Source organism: Saccopteryx leptura, chromosome X, assembly GCF_036850995.1.
Source record: "Saccopteryx leptura isolate mSacLep1 chromosome X, mSacLep1_pri_phased_curated, whole genome shotgun sequence".
NCBI classification, from domain to species: Eukaryota; Metazoa; Chordata; class Mammalia; order Chiroptera; family Emballonuridae; genus Saccopteryx; species Saccopteryx leptura.
The window spans coordinates 8,886,680-8,892,679 of record NC_089516.1 but is presented as its reverse complement, the minus strand read 5'-3'; positions in this window follow the sequence as shown (position 1 = coordinate 8,892,679).

The window sequence follows — 6,000 nt, the reverse complement described above, 5'->3', positions numbered from 1 at the left end:
TAAGGAGTTTGAATTTGTGAGTGCAACATTTTTGACTTGGACACTATTTTTACTTGGGAACTATATGTTATTTAATATTATTAGAGCTTTCTTCTTTTTAGGAGAGAAATGAGATTTGATCTCTCGGTTGGCAATATATGATTTACTGAGAAAACATTTCCTATCTACATCCTCTTAAGTTGTATATTCCAGAACAGGGCAGCATGCATAGAGAATTGATGAAACATCATCTGAATTCAATCAGTGGTCTAGCAAGCATAATCCAAGACATGCATTTTCAAGAGGATAGAAATTGTTCTTGGTAGGGAGAAAAAAGTTCAGATATTACAGTGGTTTATAGTTCTCCAAAGGACCACAGTACATAAACAGATACAAAGTATGTATAATATATGGTATTGAAATTTCATGGGTTAGCTATTAGGAAAATATGTCTAAAAAATGTCAATGATGGGAAAAAATTATTGAGAAACACTGGTCCTAGACAGGTTTCTTATTTTTAAGGCATAAATAAACCAATTTGATCACTAGATCATTTTCTTCACTATCTCTTTATTCTGATGCCTAAAGGGATTTATTCCAGTTGCAAAAGTCTGTTCTACTATATATACTTGTTAGAGAAGTCTTCTATGTTAGCAGAGATGTGCTGTAAACCTGACAGTCAATATAACAGCAAAATGAACCTTATGTCTCTTACCTATTGCCTTTGACAAACACTGGGTAATTAGAGACCAGTCAATCATTAACTACACCTACCATTTTTAATTTAATGATACTGTAATGTGCTACAAGGGAACACAGTGTGAGGTGATATGTACTGGAAATAAAATGTTGTAAAGCAATTGGAAATATAGCTGTCATTCAAGTCTCCAAGTCCCTAACAAAAACTACAATGAAACTGGAAAAATGGGAGTGTATGAAAACCAAATCACTACATAAAAAAATTAGCTGGGATAGTGATATCTGGACTTGTTTCACAGAAACATTATAAATGCGAAACTTTTTTGGTATAGATTTATCTTCCATGTTTTTTACTAGGACTAATCAATACAAAAACCACTATATAAAAGAATGCAGTGACTTCTTGAATTTAGAATGATACATGACCAGATATCAAATGTAAGTATCATTAAGTGAAATATGCACATTTATCATTCTTTATGCACATTATTCATATCTTTATGTGCAGTGGCACAGTGGATAAAGGACAAAAAATAGGAAAGAATACAGTTGAAGAACCAAAATATAAAAAATTTCTTAGAGTCCAAATACCCAGTCCTTATTTCAAACTCATGGATCTTCTTAATGTAGTATTTTATACCCCATTCATCTTGTTTTCCTTCATGAAATGATCACCTATCTAGTTACCTCATTTACATAAGCAAATGTATGGAAGTTTTCTTTCATTTTTTTCCACTATCCTTCCTTTGCCCTTTTCTTCTTTCCTTTCTTCCTGCCTCAACAATTTATTGAATGTCCATCCATTCTATGTAAAATATTGTATTAGGTTCAGGAAATATAAACAGAGAAAGGATGTCTTAGAATGGACTCATTTGTTATTTATGACAAGACTAAGTTTATTACTGAGAATGCCATTCTCTTTTAGGGAATCTTGGCTTGAATGAATGAACAAATATGAGTGAATGATGTTTAGTTGTTATTTGAGTTATTTTGCTCTTTATTTTCATAGAATTATTTAAAAAATTATGGATGCAGAATAAGAGCCACTTTATAAAGCACAATATTAGTTTCCTCTTTATTCTAGCATTGTGGTGACAGTGGTAGGGTGCAAATAGCTGGTGTAATTGTCTATGGTGGTAATGGGAAGTACAGGAGTTTGTTTGGCCAGTAAAGGAATGACAACTGTGTCTCTACATGCCTTTTTTCCATAGTTATTCCTTGATGGTGCTTATATTTTTGAAAGATTAGTGAACATATAACAATAATATAGATGTAGGGTATTGGATGAAAGGAGACATCTATTGGACCCAGACAGAGTGATACTAGGTTTCTTTTAAGTGTCTAATGTTTTTTGTCCTAATCTGTAACTAGGTACCTAGAATAACAGGGACAGGTCATATCCAATGCCATTGGAAAGGGTGGAACAAGAGCTCCTGGGAATGACATAGAACAAAGGTCAGCACTAGCCACTGGAGGTAGGCAAGACTGGAAAGTGCCATTGTCAGGTACCTTGCTACAGTGAACAGGTGGCCCTTAGTCACAAAATTTAGCAAAAGTTCAATTAAGAATCATGTCCCAGTTGCTCTTGGACCGCATTAGCCATCCTAAATGAGTGGTTCACAACCCACCATAATTAGTGAACAGTGAAGTATTGTAACAATATTCAGTTTTTATTAATGGTGCATTTGAAAACTTACAAGGTTGAACTATATGAAATTACTATTATGCAAACAATTTAGACTTAGAAAAATGGCAATTTTGTATGGTATAAGCAATTAGTTTGCTAGTCAGTTATTTGGAATTTAAGAAAAATGTTCTTAAAGATGTTTCATATAAATATGTCATGTAAGAGAGCCTTCAGCCCAGCTCAGAGGAGCCTATTAATCCATGATATAGTTGAAATGTTGTGCATTTATGATGTAAAATATTAGAAAACAAACTGTTATAATGCCAGAAATATAATGAAAACAAACAAAAAAGACAATTTAATAAGAACCAGCTTTAGTTTTATTTTGATTGTCAGTGCTTGAGGAAAAGCAGGTTTTCATAAAAGAATTAGAAAGTGCATGGAACTAGCAAAAGGAACTAATAGACACGCTGAAGACCTTTAAGGGACAGTGATTCTGGCTAATTAAAAGTTAGGTTTTTAGTCACTGTCTTGGCTTCACCATCATCCACTTGCTCCCCAACTCTGCATTCTGGCTTCCATTCCCAGAACCCCAAGGAAACTATTCCCTCAAAGGTCACTAGTGAGTTTCTGGTTGTCAAGGTCACAGCTTCTTAGTCTTCACCCTCCTGAATCTCATCAACTCAATTTACAGTGAAGGGGGTACCCTGCATCCACCTCACTTTGACACACTCTCCCTTTTTGACTTTTATGTGATATGCAGTTGAATGAGAAAGAAGTAAACAGGTGAAAAATGCAGTGATTTTGTGTAAAGTGTAGGTTAGTTCTCAGTAGTGAAAGAAAGAAGAGAAGTACATCTTGTGCATAATGAAGGTGATGGAGAAAATACTTGGGATTAATTATTCTCTCTGATGACCACCAGTAGATTGCTATCCAGAAGAGCCTTGGAGTAAGAGAAAAAGGGTATTCAAGTAGTCATTGTTTGTTAAATGATTAGTTGCTTCACATAGTGTTAGCGAGCACAAAGGTTAGAGGAATGAATATCCACAATCTCTTATCTGCAACTCCAAAATCCAAAAACCTTTGAAAACCATTTGGCAGCAACACTTAACCTGAACAGATATAATATTCCACATGATCTTTATTTATTGTACTTAATATTATTGAATGTAGAAATATTCGCCTGATCAGGCCGTGGCGCAATGGATAGAGCGTCAGACTGGGATGTGGAGGACCCAGGTTGGAGACCCCGAGGTCACCAACTTGAGCACAGGCTCATCTGGTTTGAGCAAGGCTCACCAGCTTGAGCCCAAGGTCGCTGGCTTGAGCAAGGGGTCACTCGGTCTGCTGTAGCCCCCCCCGTCAAGACATATATGAGCAATCAATGAATGAACAACTAAGGAACAGCAACAAAGAATTGATATTTCTCATCTCTCTCCCTTCCCGTCTGTCTGTCCTTATCTGTCCTTCTCTCTGACTCCCCCTGTCTCTGCCACACACACACAAAAAGAAATATTCAATTGTTTGGCAGTAAGATTCCACTAGGAGTAGATTATTATATGGTATATGCACAGTATTACCTGTACTGCCTGAGTTCTAATTCTAACACCACTGTTTACTAATTGGGTGGCACCAGGTAATCAGGAATGCATTAAAAAATTGGACAGAAAGCAATCCAGTGAAGTAGCTTGTCTCCATTTGATAAAAATAGACTAACTTTAAAAAGGAATTAATACTTGCCTTATTTGCCCAAAGGGTTATTGTGAGAATAAAATAAAATAAAATAAATAATAAAAAAGCAAAATTAATAAATAAAATGTGCTATGTGAAGAAAAATTTTTATTTACTAAAATTGATATTGAGACTAATTAACCTGAGGCCATGAAGAGGAATAAAAGGGTCCATTTAAGAGAAAATTTTTACTATATAAATATATACTCATATCTACAATGGCTGAATCTCAGAAGTAGATAACTTACCATCTAGAAAAACATAACCATGCATTGATCTTGTAAGGAGACAGCCTCTATGTATTTTCAACACAAAGAAATAAAAAAAAACCCTACAAAAACTCTGCTAGGAAAATACTTTCAAACACACATCACTACTAACACCAATAATAGTATAATTTTCTCCCAGGAGGTATCATCCTATATACTCCCTAAGGAGAGAGACAGAGACAGAGAGAAAATTATAACTCAGCTAATTATCTCAGTATTAACTTTAACTCAATTAGTTACTGATGATCATGTTTTTAAATAATTATTCTTTTTTTTTACTTTATTACTGTCATTGAATCAGTTGACATTTATTGCATCAACTAGCCTACCAATCAATTCAGTTAAAAATTTTTATCTGACTGGATGGACAAGCTGTTTTGTTGAACTAACTAGTCAGTATGGTAGATCTTGTGTATCCGGTCAAATTCGAATCAAGTAGACTCTCTCACACTGAGAATTGGAGTCTATGACTTATCTGCTAGGTACATGGGAATGAGTCACCTATCCTATTTTTTCATTTCTTGGAGCTCTTACAAGCAGATTCAAAGGTCCCTGGGAGGACGGGGCCACAGCCAGCAGTAGCACAATTTATTCATATAAGCCTTTGACTTTTATTCAGTAAAATTCTATAAACATGTTCTTTGAAGAACTAAAGAAAATTTAAAATAATGAATATAAGAACTAAAATCTGCTTGCTCAAAAGTGACCAAGGCTTGCCAATGTTAATTCTTTGCCAATATCCCAAGGATGATTGAGGTTCATATTAAATTCCCATCACATGCTCTATCTAGCATTTGCTTCCTAGATTATCATCTGCTTAGCTATAAAGGGGAATACCAAGGTTCATTTTGTACAATGATTACAGAAAACCTCAGGTTTATAGCTTCAAACACAGTCCTTTGACACAGTACGTTCCAACTAGATCAGCAAATAAAATGTCATTTACTAAACCTCCCCAAGGATTACACCAGAGTCCTTGGGGGGCAGTGAGGGTGTTGTGGGGGCTAGAAATCAGTGTACTTGGCAGGTTTGCTCATAATTTTTTAGTTTTGTTTTTCTTTGTATTGGGAATCCAAATAAGATGCCATATATATATCAATGTATTCTCTTTCACCTTTCACCATTTCCCTGCCAGTTCTATTTCTTTCCAGATAGAGAGGTTATCTTACTTCTAAGATTCAGTCATTGTGCATATGAATATTTATCCAAACAGTAAAGTATTTTCCCTAAATAAATCTTTTTTTTTCATTGTGGACTCATGTTTCAATATCATTTCTTATAAAGAATATAAATGTTTTATTCACAGGATTCATTTTATTCATTAATTTTTACTGATTCTTACTATTTATTTCATTCAATATCAAGTGTTACTAATCCTAATTTTAAAAATAAAAGAAACAGAGGCTAAGCAAATTTAAATATCTTGCCCAAAATTATACAACATTTAAAATTGTTCATATGTTGTGTTAAAGGATTCATAGTGACTAATTCTTTTGTTTCCATGTTTTAATTATTACTGTTCTACTTTTTGCTTAGTTTCATTTATAATGTATTTTGTCTTCAACTCTTCTTCCTGAAATAATTTGAAAATATTACCTATGCCATGCCAGATGTGTTCAGTGGAGGGCAAGAACTGGGATTGGGGTCCCTGAAACTGCATGGCTGAGTAATGTGTAGGGTGATTGCTAGGATTAT